Genomic DNA, 17,526 nt, shown 5'->3' with positions numbered 1-17,526 from the left:
CAAAGATTAATTGCACATTAGCCTGTAACTGAAGATTTCACTGATTTATCATTCTCTTATCAAACTTGCTGATATTTTAAGAGCCTCCATGGTGTCTCTCCTTTCTGTTTGCACAGTGAGAAAAACTGTTGTCCTGAGCTGCCTGCAGACAGCTGGATCATTGTTGGAGTTTTCCTGTTAAGACAGATGTAAACATGAAAACATGAAATGTCAGCATGAATCATGGTCCAACTCACATGAAACTGTCAGTCTGAAGGCATCACTCCATCCTGTTAAGAGATAGTCACTGCTACCCCGACATCTGTAGTCTCCACTGTGGGACACTGAAACTCTGCTGATCCTGTATTCACTGGATGTTGGAGGGCTGTTTGTGTTGGGTGCTGTCCATTCATATTTCCACACCTTTCCTTCACCTCCCTGAATCTCACATCTGAGAGTGATTGTCTCACCAGTGAATATCTGAGACCAGCTGTGCTGCAGTTTCACTGTAATGCTGTTATGAACTGGGAAAGAAAAACATATCTGTTTCCAGCAGCAGCTTTTTATCATAATTATGTGAATGACTTGTTGTGCAGCAATCTTTAAAATTAACTCATATATTGATTTTAGGATTCATTCAGTGTGCAGATTCTCATCTGTTAACTACTTTAAGATTTTGATAAGCTGTGTTTGTTCCTCTGCAAGCTGATTAAAAATTTAAAAGATGAATGGTTTCCATAAAACATATTATTATATTATTGTAGGTAAGTTAAAATAACATACAGTGATCCAGAATGAATATGTTATTTTTGTTTCATTGTATTTTTATTTACTTTTCTGTTCAGATCAATAAATATATTGTTATACATTGTTAATTCACTGATTACACTGCATGAATTATGATTTAATGTTTTTCAGTAACAACTAAAGGTGTATACATTTTTCTACACACATAAAAAATGTGTAAAAACATACTGAGCAAGAAGCAGACAGAAAACTGAATTCTTCTATCTGTGCCTGTACAGACACAGTTTCAAACTGATTTCTTAAAGACTTTGTTGTTTTATTCCAAATGAAATGTTTAAACTAACCAGTTTCCTGAATGGTGACTGAGTCACTTTCTGTTATGGTGACATTTTTCCCTTCAGCTTTACAGGTGTAATTTCCTCCTTTAGAGACAGATATCACTCTGCCTGATTCATGAGTTATTATGGACTTCTCTTCAGATGAAGTTTGTCTGAACCATTCATATTTTAATTTAGCAGACTCCTTCACATCACAGGTCAGTGTCACACTGTCCCCTGTTGGTATGTTTGTGCTGTCTGCTGTCAAAGTGACCTTCTCTCCAAGTTCTGAAAGTTAGAAATACAACAAAACAAGATCATTATTCACATTTTATATCAAACAGGCTGTGAAAATAATGTTGCATCACTTTTTCAGTGTCAGTGATGGTCTGGGGAGGCATATCCATGGAGGGACACACAGAACTCTACAGGCCAGGCAACACCACCCTGACTCCCATAAGGTACTACGAAGAAATGCTTGGACCCATTGTAGAACCCTGTGCTGGAGTCCTGGGTTCCACCTGGTTCACGACAATGCTCAACCTCCTGTGATGAGACTATGCAGGCAGTTCCTGGAGGGTGAAGGAATTGATTCCATTGATTTCCCACCAATCATTGGAATCCTCTGCTTAACACCTCTGGGATATTATGCTTACATCCATCAGACACCAAATATCATGTCACACTGTCCAGGAGCTCAGCATTAGAGCCAGCTTTGGGACTGTAGTCCCGCGGGATGCAAAGCAATTCTTTTGGGAGCAGGCAGTTTTAAGATTGCTGTGGCTAAAAATAGACAGCAGGTCCCCAGAGCCATCATATTACACTACAATGTTCAGAGGGTTGAATATATTTCCTTGAAATGTGTTAGATTCTTCTTCTGTTTTTAAGCTGCTCTTGTTCATAATAATATGATATTTGCACATTTGATCTTTGAAAATCTTTTCAATAACTGCACTGATATTTGTACATCTGAATCATTTTTGACCTCAGTTTCCAAGTGTATTTTTGATTCGAACCTGAGAGATTTTTGTTGAATTTGGGTTTAATTCTGTTCTTGTTCTATTGAAACAACACATTCAATTTAAACTTATTTCATCATACAGTATTGATAGTCTTCAGTCATGTGACTGACTTGCTACCCTCGTGGGCAAAACAGGATGTCCAATAGTGGACAGTCAGTAATACTGCTGGGAAAAAGTAGTCAAGACTATTTGGATCATCTATCCACAGAAGAAAGATGAAGATATGAAGAGAAACTGAATTTCTGGGTCTTGTGATGCATATTCTGCTCTTGCAGCTTTATTTAAATCCCTGGAAGTGTTTAAGTCTTTGCCAGAGAATTGTATTCATCCTTGCAATTCACAGATTCCAAGAGTATTTATTCCTATTATTGTCTGTATGTGTAGTTTTTTTTGTGTGTTTTGTTTATATATATATATATATATTTTTTTTTTTTAATTTATTTTTTTTTTTACACCTTTGAGTCTTTCAGTTAATACAACAAAGGTACATTGTGATAGTCTGTACCCCAATACATCAAACAGGTGAGGCAATATATCTGTTCTACTTTTGGCATCAGTGGTACTGGATTACTAATTCAGTTTGTAAAAATGATGAAATAAGTGCACAGAAAGAAACATCTGTATCAGTAAATCACACTCTGGCTCTCACCTGGTAGTTTTAAAACTGAAATTTATTAAATTTAATTTCAAATGTATCGTATAAAATTGTTAGATCAGCTCCCTCAACCTCATCCTCCAGTAATTCCCTCTTCCACTTTTCACTTTCTGTTATGATCCAGTACAGCTGAAGCTTCACGTATGCTGGGAGCACTGCAGCTCCAGCCTTAAATACTGGGCACCTAAATCCCCAAACTGCCACATCAAATACTCAGTTAAATTGTACTCACTCCGGTTCTTACTGACCCCATCTCTGTTTTCTCTTAGACTCTCATCTATCCTGACCACTTGGCCTCACTCAGCTGGTTCACTTCTCCCTTCTACTTCCTGTTGGTAACCCCGAATTTATTCTAACGCACCCACTTCCTGGCTTTCCTCATCAAACCAGAAAGACACAGAGAGCCAGGGGCTTTCTCTCCATGGATAACCAGCCCCCCACATTTCTTACAGTGACCTGTTTGGTATCTATAGAAATATACTACCTGATAATTTATACTGTTAATGTAAAAAAAAGAGGAACAAAAGAAAAAAAACACATCTTACCTTCAGCATTTCCATAGAAGAATGAACTGAGCACTAAAATCAAGATTGAAACATCATCAAAGTGACAGAAAATCATCCCATTATGAACTAAAACATTTATAAAAAGGTGAAGATTACACTGTGTGCTCATTCTCTAATTTATGTGCTTATAGACTTTAAACTGATATAAGACAATTGAACACAATGTAGCGCCAATCAAATTCTTAGACAAACTTGTTCTCCCTTCAAAAACTCTCAAGTTACACAATGAAAAACTGTTTTCTTTATTCAGTGTCATATAAACAGAGAAAATCAGTTTTGTACTTACAGAATAGCCCCGGTACACAGAGCAAAGAGTACTTCATCCTCACATCCAGCTCTGCTGCACTCTGATCCACAGCTAATCTTTAAGTGTTTTCGTTTCCAAAAATAAATAAGTAGAAGAAAGAGCCGCTGTTTTCCTCGTATAGATAAGAATGTAACTTCTTCTTCTCAGTGGCCTCCATTCTTCCTTCCCCTTTAAACTGAACTTAAACATCTGCTGTATACTGGAAAAGCTCAAAATCTCACCAAGTGTATTTGTCTTATTTCTAGTCAAAATATCTTATTACACTTAAAATACGACACAATCGGCTAAAGAGTAACATTTCAGTAAGATATATGAACCTGTTTTAAGACAGGTTAAGACAGGCTTGAAACTAGAAAATTTCCACTCATTCCATTGACAGGTTTTTTCACTTAATACAAGATATTTCTGCTTGAAATAAGTGCAAAATCTGACAATGGAACAAGTGAAAATTTTCTAGTTTTATGATTCACTGTCTAAAAACAATTATATCTTACTGAAATTTTACTCTTTAGCTTATTGTGTGTTATTTGAAGTATAATGAGATATTTTGACTAGAAATAAGACAAATATACTTGTGTAGAAAAGTAATGCTGTCAATCAAAATGATGTAATTCTGTTCAAAATGAAACATACTACGTTGGTCTCTCAGCACACCGAGCAGGGACCTGAGCAACAGCAAATGCCAACACCTGAGCGACAGGGGCTGTTATTGTGTGTATATGGATAATAGCAAACACTGACATACATTTCTTGTACGCAAAAATGAATTCAGTTCGCTCAAATTAAGCTTTTCTTTGCTCAGAATAATTTTCTCCTTAAAATGCAATATTTGTACTTACAAAAATTATTTACATGCCCTCAGAATAGAGGCACAAAAATAACGCCATAGAAGGGCAGACCAGGAGAATTAACTCAAATGCAAACAACGACAGAGACACTGTTAGATGTAATTACTGAGTTTTATTTACAAACTGTGATATGACAAATATGAACTGTGAACTATGGCACAAACGTGGAGCATAAATTATGAGCTATTGTCACAACCCGGCTCAGAGGACGTGACAAGCAAGTTGGAGACCACTGTCCCGATTCTTTGATGATGTGCTGAGAACAAACAACCAATACTCAGAGCAGGTCCAGTCAACCACAATTATTTATTAAGCACATGCATGTGGAGATGTACACAATACCACCTTCTGTGTTGCTCTCCAAGAGGAAGCACACAGGCTTCACTATTTTAAAGGGCTGAACACGCCCTGTCTGCATAGGCAAAGTATTATTATCATGCAACAGTGACAGTTAACTTCAACCCCCTCTAAGGCACTAATGTTTACACCTCACAGTCTCAACGCTCTTTCACCCCAAGCTGTTTCCTCTTATTCTCTTTTAGCAGCATGAAAATAGGCAATGTTCTCTGTAAGTCTGCACAAAGCTTCCTATTCTGCACAGTTTCAGTCTGGCTAAGCAATCTAACACAGTTTATAACTGAAAGGTGGCCTTTTTTAATACACTGGCCTGTTATTAAATGCATAAAACAAAATACACAGCAATAAGCACTAGAAAATGTAGTTTCCTACATCTTGCTCTGACTGTCTGTATAGACACTACATTTTTTTCTTTTAGTAATTACATAAACAAATTCATATAAAGCACACGACAACATTCTGTTTTTATGAACTGATTTAGCCTTTTTACAGTTTTTCTGCCCTTTTTGAAACCCACCTGTCTGGCTCTGATTTTTGCTGTTTTTCTTACTGCCTCCACTAAGGAAGAGGGAGATGATGCATGTGTTCTCTTTGCTTTTTGCTTTCTGTACCTGGCAAGGAGGTTGACACCCTACCTCCAAATATGAAACTATTCAGGGCAAAGTTTTATAATGGGTGAGTAAATATTATGATATAAGGTATAGGAGGTTGCGGAGAGTGGTGGCTCTGGAATGTTAAACAGCACAATTGGATTTGTGAAGAATGTAAAGTCAGAAAAAAAAACTAATGAATACCTTGCACAGTGAGTTTGACTCCGTTACTGAACTCTCCAGAGTCGGATTGACACCAATACACTGTAACACCCTGGTGTAAGCTGTGAATGTTGTAAGAGGATCCATTCATTTTCTGGCAGTCATGACAGTGAGATAGGAAGCCTTTTTCAGAGAACTTCCTCACTCTCCACTCAGTGAAGTTTCCCTCACAGGTCAGTGAGACAGAGTCAGAGGTGAAGTGTTGCACTCTGTCAGGACTCACTGTGAGAGACGCTGCTGAATGAACATCTGAAATCAACATATAAAAGGAGTAACAACAAAATTCATAGTAAAAAATGCATTCCTCGGGTTGTTATTTCAGATAGTTTCAGATATTTCATTAAGTATATTACTTCAGGTCCATTTTTGTAATCTACAGTAAGTACAGTGCTGCAAATTCTTTGTTTTTTTTGCAAACACACAAATTTCCACCAATGACTACCTCTGCATATCTTCTTCTTTCTCGTGGTTTTCTCCTCCTTTTGTCAACTGAATTAGAAGGAAGGAGAATGATTTGTTTGGTTGGTTGTTTCCTTGGCACCACCTCTCTCCCTATACAGCTTTAATGGACTCCAGCCTTCTAATTACCCTGAAGTGGGTGGGTGATTATAACAGTGGAAAAATGGTTGTCTGTTTCTTTGTGGTTTATAATGCATCTTTTTGTCTCCTGGGATGAATTAAAACAATTTACTGACTGATAGAAACCTGTTTTTTTCTTGGGTTTTTGTTTTTTTTTCATATCAATAAATGGAGGGAAACAGTAATTCAGCCTATTTTAGTATGTTAAATGAGACAAATGGAAAATTGCTTCCTCAAGAAACATCATCAGGTCTGAACAGTTAGGGTATGTCAGTTATGTTATTTATGATCAAATGAATTTTCACTATGGGCTATTAATCTAATTATATGTCAGGATTTACAAAAAACAGATGGATAGCAATAATGAGAGACAAAAACTCTCATCTGCAGACCAGACAAACTTTGGTTGACTGTGATCAGTGTGATACTCTGGGTCTCCTCTTCCAGCTCTGCACACATATCCTGCTGTGTGTGTCTGTCCATGAATGATGTAGGAGTCCTGTGCAGTCCCACTGCCATCAGGTAGCAGCTCATAACTGGAGGATTTCTCTGATAGATCAGGAACAGCTTTATACCAGTAGAAGCTCCATCCTGCAGACGGATGTTCAACCTCACAGTTACTGAGGCTCCAGGACTCAGCCATGATGGAGACACAGTGAGGACAGGACGGGGTTCTGTTGAGACATTACATTCTCAGAGTGATGATTGACTATGTATAAATGTATATATGCCATGCAGTATTTGTATGCAGCGAAATTATTATTTAACAGTCAACAGTTTACACTATTATTTCAACTATTACCAAATACACAATAAATAACTTCATAATTTGCTGTTTATATTTTCAATATGTGTGAATTATGACTTCACTTACTGTCTAACACTTTCAAATTAACAGGTTCACTCCACTCTGTTAAGAAATAGCCCCTACTGCCCCGACATCTGTATTCTCCAGTGTGAAAATCTGAAGCTCTGCCAATTCTGTATTCTTTATATACTGGAGGTCTGCTTAACTTGGCTGCTCTCCATTCATACGGCCACTGAGCTCCTTCACCTCCCTGAGTCTCACATCTGACAGTGACTGTCTCGCCGCTGTATATCTGAGTCCAGGATGGCTGCAGCTGAATTGTTGTGGGCTAAGCGAGAGTGCAGCAGAAAGCAGCCTTACACCCATAGCTTTCTTGGGCAAACCTTTGTGCCATTAAGCACATGAGGTGTGCTTTATGCCTTGAGTGCATAGTCCCTCAGTACATAAGCAATCTGCCAGGCAGAATATTGCTAGAAGAGTGGACCACACCTGTTTAGGCCTTGGAAAAAAGAGTTCTGTGGAGCTTATCTATGATAATTGTGTACATTGCTTAGGCCCATACCTTGCATGAGTGGTTAGCAGAGATCCGACCTAATACATAAATTCCTTTATCAAACTCAAGTGAAAGAAGCCACTCTGAATAGGGAGCTGGAAAAGGTTAAGATAGTTGGGAGTGTGGTACGGACGGACCAGGTGGCAGTCCATACCACCTGGATGGCCCACGGTGTTGCTGTGGGTTCATCTCCACTGTGTGTCTGGTGCTCCAACTCTCTCCTGAAGAAAGTAAGTGTCAAATCGGCCTCTTTTATTTCGAATGTGTTGGATGTAGGTTAAACTGATGTTTTAACTATGTCTCAGAGGGTGAGGATCTCCCTCAGAGGCAATTCTATTCTATAAAAAAGCAGGTGGAGGGGCATTTGGTGCAAACAGGCTCTAGCCTGCAGCATTCATAGCATCAAGGCTGTTGTCCCAACAAAACACAAAGCAGGTTTTAGCCCATTTAAGCCACACACGTCTCAGGCATGTGGCTGGATTCCAGTACAGGGACACTCTCCCTGAAACCGGTGACAGGCCTAACCTACATTGTCCCATTTTTGTTTGGCCCTGACCTGGAGGTTATGCTTATGTTTACTGGAGCTAATTGCAGCTACAGTCCATTCTGTCCCACTCGCACTCCAGAGCATGCGGGCTGTTCAGTACCATCTCCTCGGACTGGTGCATTGCCTTCAGAAGAACCTGTAGACCAGATTATTGGTGATGTCTAGGTTACAGGAATCTCTCTGTTGGTAGGAGCAACCAGCCTATTTCAATAGGGGAAGCACATTGGGACCAGTCCTTTGTCATTGGGTCGTGATATCAGATGCCTGCATTGTTGGCTAGGAAGCAGTTCACAAGGACAAGTGTCAGCACACAGTGCAACAATACCTATCTGGCTCTTTGTAATTTTCTCCCTGAGTTAAGGATTACAATGGACCACTGATGATGGAAATTACAATGGCAGCGACTTATAAGAAACAGAAAAGGGTGTCACGGCGGTGTACACCAGTGTGTTTGTGAAACGTACCCAAAAGCAGACACTAGAGAGATGAACTGAAATTTTAACCAAAAGCAGGTCATTTATGTAGGCTGAAAAACTTGGACACAAAACAAGGTGAAAATGAACAGAAGCAAAAGTAAAACTAAAGACCTAAACTGGGTAAAGTAGACCGTGCCGAAGTAACATGAACATGATTCTGAACAGGTGCATGAGACGAACTATGAAGAGAAAAAAAAAACATGACCTGAACAGAATCATGAAAATACTTTAACCTTATGTTAGATGGAGGGAAGGAACACAGATGACCCGACAAAGACTGATAGAAAACACACAGACTAATTACACACGGGAGGTGATCAGGGGAAGTGGAAATACATGAGGAAACAGCTGATACAAATAAACATAATGACACCACGGAGGAAGTAAAACAAAACACATAGAACATGGAGACACCTGACTCTTCACAATAAAACAGGAAACACTGAGAGACGTAGACATAACAACACAAGCTAGACAACATGAAACATGCATACAAGAAATACTTGAAACTAACTCAGAAGACCTAGGTGAAACATAACTAGACAACTCAAGGCAAACTAAATAATAATCCTAGAACTTAACATTATCTTCAAAATACAACAAAGGAGATCAAAACAAACAAAGGGGGCTTGGGCTCTTCCCATACCAGCCAGTCCTTTAAACTGTGCCCCTTCTGCCCTCCTCAAGATGATGATCCAAGGGCTGCTGGGCTCCTGTTGTGCCTTATCAGGGCCTTGAGGGTATAACTTATTTTGACCCAGGGCCACAGTACAACAGAACACAGTTGGTTGTCTGTTACAGAGCTAATTTCCTAGGAAAAGTGGCCAATAATTGGAGGTGATCCAAAAGACAAATGAAATGTCAGGCAGGCCAGCTGCTGCAAAGGTGTGTGTGCATTCCACATGTGGTCTGGACACTTTCTGGACTTTATGGCAAGGCCCTTCTCTCTCAGACATCTGTGTCTCCAGTAGTTACTTTTGTAAGTAATATCTCAGCAGAGTAGGAAAAACACTTGAGAACCAAACTTCAGAGAGCAAGAATGTGTCCATATTCATAAATAATTCTTGGTGAGAGACTCAGTGGTGAGTACAAAAGCACTCTGGTTGTGTATGGCTAACTGCTTAATTACATGGTCCTGCTGGAGCAGCCAAGTCTGCTCTGTTTCCACGTGTGTCTTGTAAAGTCCCCGTTCATATGACATATTTAGGGTGGAGAAATAGTATTGACACAATACATAATGGCTGGGTACTCTGTAAAACAGGTCCTCTGAGTGGAGAGGCTGTCTCTCTAGCTCCAGGCCACCCAGAATGGCATTCTGGTAAAAGTCAAACCAAGAAGCCAGACATGGACATTGCTCACATTGCCATAGCAACAATTAATACAACGTCAACAAAGGTGGTTTGTCTGAAAGAATACGCACGTTAAGTGCTCTGTGTGGATCAGTAACTGTACATATGCAATACTCCAATACACAGTCCTGGTCCCCAAGGACCACCAGAAGGGACTGGTCCCATCCAACTACCGACTAATAACCTGCTTCAGTACCACATGGAAGCTCCTGTCAGGCATCAGAGCAGCTAACATGAACAGGGACATGGCTCAATACATGAGCAGGGCACAGAAAGGAATTGGCAAGAATACCAGAGATGCAAAACACCACCGCGACCGTTAGACTGAGCAGTCAGATGAGACTGTGAGGCTAGGCTGACCATCCTGTCCACTGCCTGGATTGATTACAAGAAGGCCTATGACTCAATGCCCCAGGATCCTTGAACACCTAGAACTATACAAGATCAACAAGACCCTAAGAGCCTTCATCAGGAACTCAATGGGGATGTGACGAACAACACTAGAGGCCAACTTCAAGCCCATAGCACAACTCGCCATCAAGTGCGGGATCTACATAGGCCTGAACCCACTCAATGAGATCATTAACAAGACTGGCTACAGATACCGACTAAAGGATGGAGCAATCGTCAGCCACCTCCTATACATGGATGACATCAATCTGTATCCCAAGAGTGAACAAGACATCGATTCACTGATCCACACCACCTGGATATACAGCAATGACATCGGAAAGTCGTTTGGACTGGAGAAGTGTAGTCGGATGATAACAAAGAGAGGGAAGGTAGTCAGAACGGAGGGGATCGCACTACCACCAAGATGCTAGCAGGCAGGTCATACATGGAACGCCATAACCAAGTGGCCAGCATAGTATACAGAAACATCTGTGACGAGTATGGCCTGGAAGCCCCAAGGTCAAAATAGTCATTCTCAGTCGAGAATGATCGAGCTAAGATCCTGTGGGACTTCCAGATACAGATGGACAAAATGATGATTGCTAATCAATCGGACATAGTAGTGGTAGATAAGCAAAAGAAGATGGCCGTATTAACTGATGTTTCTTTTAACAATTCTTTCTTTTGCCGAAAGTCTACAGAAACAAACAAACAAAACAAAAAATATCACATTGTCACATCCTTCAGGAAGCACTTTTTTAAAGAAATTATCACATTTAACACATTCACTCAATAATGTATCCTACTTTTCATATATTAGATTTTATAAAGCTACTGTAGAGCTTGTCTTTCTAGGCTCTCAGTCATCCAGGTCAAGGCAATCTAAGGAGCCTGGAAAGAAAAGTCACTGGATTTTCTCTTCTTGAAGAAAAAAAATTCTTCTGGAAATTTCTTGAAGACGTTTTGCCTCTCATCTGAGAAGATTCTTCAGTTTTAGGAGGACCGCTCCTCACCACACTGCACTGCATACATGTTGTTGTTTAGCTTGTTTTGTCCTTGGGATGAAACAGTTTTTGTCTAAGGGTGTGGCTGTGTCTGAAGTGCACTGGGATGTCATTTTGGGGGAAAACTCTTTGAGTTTCTCTGATAAAATTGCTTTAGGAACTTTCTTTACATGTATCTGTTCCTTTCCCTTCTGTTATAGATGGAACATTTTCTGCCTGGTGTTGCAGGATCCTGATTATTCCAGGTCTGTGTTCCAGAGGGTGGTGGGAGTCAAAGAATAGGAACTGGTCTGTGTGTGAATTTCTGGTAAACTTCAATGTTGAGGTTTCTATTCTCCTCAATGTGCACAGCACAGTCCAGAAATGACAAACTATTATCCTTTATATCTTCCCTGGTGAACGTTATGTTTCTAGTCACTGTTGATGTGAGCAGTGAAAGTTTCTACTTCTTGAGTTTTGATTTTGACCCAGGTGTCATTCATGTATCTGTACCAGTGGCTACGTGCTGTCCCTTTAAAAGAGCCAAGAGCCTTACTTTCCACCTGCTCCATGTAAAGTTTGGCTACAATTGGTGACACTGAGGAGTCCATTGCACATCCATGTTTTTGTCTTTAGAAACCCTTGTTGTATTAAAAATAAGCGGAAATGTGGGAGGAAGTAGTGCCAGACGGTATGTTTGCAAGATGGCAGCAGTTGATCTGGCGTTTGAAGAAAAAGTCTCCCTTCTCTATTCACTGTGGAGAGCAGAGCAGCGGCGTAAAGGACGCTTTACACATTAGTCATTACAAAAATTTATTTGAAATAATATTAAGATGCTCAAACCGAAAAACATTAAACATAAATATATATAATATAACTATTTACAGAGAGACAAAAATAAAAAGGACCCAGCTTAAAGTGGAAGAGCCTCAGGGAGAAGGAGGAGAAAAATAAAAACATTGTTTCTGCCCTGGAGAGCCCGCTGCCTCATCAGAAAACTACTGATTGCTAGAATGAATGGCTTTGGCTGGACCTGCCCCTTTGAAGGTCAGAGCATCACATCACTAGGCTCCTGATTGGTTGTCGTGGCGTGACTTGAAGCTGGAGTTCAGATTTTTCCAACTCGACCAGTAGATGTGATACGCGCTAATGCACAAAATGCACCACACAAACTGCAGCGCGTATTTTATGTCGCGCTTCAGACGCGTCAGTCGCGCTTCAAACGCGTCAGTCGTGCAACCAGGTAGCGTGAATCAGGCAGAAAAGCGTTTTCGCGACACAAACCTGCTTCTGAAGTTTCGCGCGACCCCCAGTCATGCTTCATCGCGCTCCTCCATTGACTTTACATGTAAACCTGAAGCTCTGGTCACGTCTATCGCGTTGGGTTTGAACGCACCCTAACAGTGTGCAAATCTGATAAGGGGTAAAACTGGTTCTGTTTTCTAAGGAACTGTCTTCTTGTGTGTAGTAATTTTCTGGCAGTCTCTACACCCTAAGTTGTAGGTATCCAAGTGAAAAGTGAGACCACATCTAAGGACACTATGGTTTCATCTGGATCAAGTGTTTCTGGACGTTGTTGGTGAAGTTAGTGGAGTTTTTGATGTGATGGGGTGTATTCCCCACAAGGGGCGCTAGGATTGTAGTGAGGTGCTTCGAAATAAAGTTGTAGGTGGCTGAGTTACTGGAATGGTTCGCAACCGAGTCTGAAGTGGCGGGAATGAGGATCAGCACCTCCAAATCTGTGACCATAGTTCTCAGCCAGAAAAGGGTGGAGTGCCCACTCCAGGTCGGGGACTAGTTCCTGCCCCAAGTGGAGGAGTTTAAGTATCTTGGGGTCTTGTTCACGAGTGATGGGAGAAGAGAGCCAGAGATCAACAGACAGATTGGTGCTGTGGCTGCAGTGATGCGGACCCTGTACAGGTCTGTTGTGGTAAGGAGAGAGCTGAGCATAAAAGCGAAGCTCTCAATTTACCGGTCGATCTACGTCCCTACCCTCACCTATGGTACGAGCTGTGGGTAGTGACCGAAAGAACGAGATCGCGGATACAAGCAGTGGAAATGAACTTCCTTCGAAGGGTGGCTGGCCTCTCCCTTAGAGATAGGGTGAGAAGTTCGGCCATCCGGGAGGGGCTCATAGTAGAGCCGCTGCTGCTCCACATCAAAAGAAGCCAGTTGAGGTGGTTCAGGCATCTGACAAGGATGCCTCCTGGGTGCTTCCTGAGTGAGGTGTTCCCAGGAAGTCCCACCGGGAGGAGACCCAGGACACGCTGGAGAGATTATATCTTTCGGCTGGCCTGGGAACGCCTTGGTGTTCTGTGCTTAGGCTGCTGCCCCCGTGACCTGGCCCCGGATAAGCAGAAGAAGATGGATGGAAGGAAAATCTGAAAAGTGTGTGTTCATTCATGATGCTGCCATCACCATGTTTCATAGTGCTGATGGTGTGTTTAGGGTGATGAGCAATGTTACTTTTCCGCCACACGTAGTGCTTTGCATTCAGGCCCAAAAGTTCAACTCCGATCTCATCTGACCAGAGTACCTTCTTCCACATGTTTGCTGTGTCCCTACAAGGGTCCTGGCAAACTCCAAACAGGACCTTTTATGTTTTTCTGTCAACAATGGCTTTCTTCTTGCCACTCTTCTGTATAGGTCAGATTTGTGGAGTACATGACTTACATTTGTGTTGTGGACAGATTCTCCCACCTGAGCAGTGGATTTCTGCAGCTCTTCCAGAGAGACCATGGACCTCTTGGAAGCTTCTCTGACCAGTGCTCTCCGTGCTTGGTCTGTCAGTTTAGGTGGGCAGCCGTATCTTGGTAGGTTTGCAGTTGTAGCATACTTTTTCCATTTTTGAATGATAGATTGAACAGTGCTCCCTGAGATGTTCAAAGTTCTGGATATTTTTTTTATAACCCAACACTTCTTTAAACTTATCTACAACTTTATCCCTGACCTGTCTGGTAACTTCCTTCATCTTCGTGTCGCAGTTTGTTCACTAATGTTCTCTAACAAACCACTGAGGCCTTCGCAGAGCAGGTGTATTTATAATGAGACTACATTGCACACAGGTGAGCTCTATTATCTAATTGGATTACTCTTAAGGCAAGTGATTGCACTGGATTTTATTTAAGGGTATCAGAGTACACGAGGCTGAATACAAATGCATGCCACACTTTTCTGATTTTTATTTGCTTAAAATTTTGAAAACCATGTATCATTTTTGTACCACTTCACAATTATCTGCTACTTTGTGTTGGTCTATCACAGAAAATCTCAATAAAAAGCATTTAAGTTTGTGTTTGCAAGGTGACAAATATGTAAAAGTTCAAGGGTTATGAATACTTTTTCAAGGCATTATATATACAGGGTATAGTGTCCCCTGGAAACAGACAGTGGTATGAGTACAGCTACTCTATAGATTTCACTTATTTAATAATCTTTCTTCTATAGTGTCCCATCTGTATATTCCCCTGCATATTTAATGATAGTAATCCTGTTGAAAGAAACCAAAGAATGTTCTTGTTACCTCCTGCTCTGTTAGGCTGTTTCAAATTACTGTGCAGTAATCAGAATATTTAAATTCAAAATTTTACCTTCAGACTGAGTTTTAGTAGTTTCTGTTCATGCTCTGTCGCTATGCCTTTAATATGATATGCTTTCATACAGTATGTGTATCATTTGATAATTAGGGCTTTGGCAAATTCAAGGGGCAAAAAAATAAAGAAATATGCAACAATGTATGCATTCAGAAACAAAGAAAAAGCAAACAAACAAAAAGTAGGAAAGGATTTCTCACCTTCAGCATTTCCATGGAAAAGAGTACTGAGCATTAAAATAAAGATTGAATCTCATCAGACCTTATGAAACCTACAGAAAATGAAATCAGAATAAACTAAACACACCATGATCATACTGGTTAAAAACAAAATCTCCCATTCCCCACTTAAGAAAAACAGGTTAAACCAACAGAAACATCAGTCTGTAGCAATCAAACCAGGCCAGACTGCATTGAACTAACTGAATAACCCCAGCATGCAGAGCAAAGAGGTCCACTTCCTCACATTCAGCACCGTTGCTCTGCTAAATGGAACCAAGTTATTTTTCTTGGTAAAGCCTTTCTTCCCCTTTTCAGTGACATTTCTTGTTCACTGTAGACATTCACTTCTTTTTTCTACGTAGGTTTATACATTGTGCCCATGAATACAAAATGTAGCACTAGGGTTTATCTGAATTGTATTCATTTTATAGCATGACAAAAAAACGAAATGAATCGTATCATATCATGTCATTACATTATTTGCAGAATATTAAATATGTCCAATGCTTTTGCATCCACAGCATATATATGTGATTTGTGTTGACTTGCACATTTTTTTTCTTTTTCTCTAACCTTCCTAGTCACCATGTTCTCTCTTATTTATTCATTGGGTGTGTTTATTTCAACAGAAAGGTTCAGTTATAACTTCCTTTCTTTTCCACCAGCCCCAGAAAATTTACCTTCTTTTTGCATCCTTGCAATTTGCAAAACACCACCACTGTGTGTAATCTGCTTTGATGGTTTAAATGGTTTTGATGGTCCTTTTTTTTTTTTTTAGTTTTTCTAAGATGGTGAAGTTGAATATTTTTAACTGTTTATATGCTATATTTTATATAATATATAACAAACATATATATAATATATTTGCTTTCCAGCCTGCAGCTCCATATGGTGGCACAAAAAGTCTTACCTTCCAATTAGTGTTGTACGATATAAAATGGCTGCTTAAGGTGCTTTTCTATTCTTTCTGAGCATTCAAAATGTTTTTAGATTCACATGCGTTCACACACTGTGGTGAAGCGTGTCGTAGGTGCCGTGCGGACGCACCTGCACGGCAGATGCCTCAGTTATCAAATCTAGATGCCTCAATTCCGCTTGCTGCTCTCAGAAATGTCTGCTGAGCACCATGACCTGCTATTGCACAATGATGTCAGGCGGCTGTCCAAAGGCAGGTCACTGGATCATGTCTGTGATCTCAAAGAGATCATAACTTTTCTCTGCAACAGCAGGCAAAAAAAACCAGACTTGAATCGCATAATGGACAACAGCTTCATGGCCGGTGTCTGCTTTCTGAACGACATATTCAAACACCTGAATGACCTCAATGTGGGACTACAAGGCAGAGGCAAAACTGTCACGGAACTTGTGGAACAGATGCGTGCATTCCAAGTCAAGCTGAACCTTTTCGCAGCTGACTTGAGCACAGGCCGGTAGCTGCATTTTCCAACACTCCGCAAACGTATCTCATCACCGGCACAAGTCACGGATGTGATGACTGATTTCATTGCGAGGTTGAAAGAGAACTTTTCTGGTCGATTAGATGGACTTGCTTTACCCACAGAGGTGATGAGTTTTTCCAGAGACCCATTTAGTGTTTCAACAGAAGGCGACTTGTCCGTCAGAGCAAAGGAGGCCGTCCTTCCACTGACGAGGGGAAGTTCATACTGGAACTTGTTGACATGCAGTCATCCTAACGAACCTGCACTGACATCTTATGAGCCAAAAGTTGGTGATATTGTTCAGAAAAAAAAGTCACTTCTCCCATTAATAATGTCAGGGTAACTGTAACTTACATATCAACATAATGTGGAATGTCAAACAGGCCATGACTAATTACAGGGGTTCATATAAAACAAAACTGTATTACCTCAGTGTGCAGCAGTAAATGTTGTATTCTTATGAGTTACTGCTCTGGGTTTGAGCACTGATAGCTTTGATAGGATTGACTGTTCTATTTTAATTCTGTTAAATGCACTTTAAGATGTGTCTGGGTCACCATAGTATTTTTTTTAAAGGGAACTTTCAAAATGCATTTCAATCTTGTTTGTTCAATCTAGCTTCTACCTGAGATATGTGTCACAAATGCTGCTGATAAGAATCATTTCAAGTAGTTTCCACTTTTAGCTGTCCCATTGACTAGATTATCTGTCATTCCACATCTGCTTTTGTATCTGCATTTCATCTCCTCCACCTGTTGGGCTTAAACCAGAATTGACTTTGTTTTAAATGACAATGAGTGCCTTTAAATAAATGTTCTCTTTTAGATTCATGCACAACACTGAACAGCTGTAACATGTACTCTCAGACAGACACACAACAACAACAACACACCTTATTTATATTGCACTTTTATTAACAATGTTACAAAGTGCTTCCCAGAAAGAAAATTATAATATATAAAAATAAAGGAAATT

General features: G+C 40.3%; 1 protein-coding gene and 1 long non-coding RNA gene across 2 annotated transcripts in view; both read right to left on the bottom strand.

Moving 5' to 3' along the window:
- The window catches only part of LOC309703065 (uncharacterized protein), a gene marked incomplete at its 3' end in the record, with an annotated part of 90,347 nt that overhangs the window by 66,190 nt on the left and 6,631 nt on the right, over positions 1 to 17,526 (bottom strand). The gene's annotated exons all lie outside the window — the stretch shown is intronic.
- On the bottom strand, positions 1,043 to 3,668 carry LOC309702812. The gene is made up of 3 exons (XR_014275739.1): positions 3,573 to 3,668; positions 3,266 to 3,298; positions 1,043 to 1,331 (listed from the first exon to the last, which is right to left on the bottom strand). It is a non-coding gene; the product is annotated as an uncharacterized lncRNA (long non-coding RNA).

Source organism: Aulonocara stuartgranti (assembly GCF_965226115.1).
Source record: "Aulonocara stuartgranti genome assembly, chromosome: 3".
NCBI lineage: Eukaryota > Metazoa > Chordata > Actinopteri > Cichliformes > Cichlidae > Aulonocara > Aulonocara stuartgranti.
The sequence above is the reverse complement of the archived record's forward strand: the minus strand, read 5'-3'. Positions and strand labels throughout refer to the sequence as shown.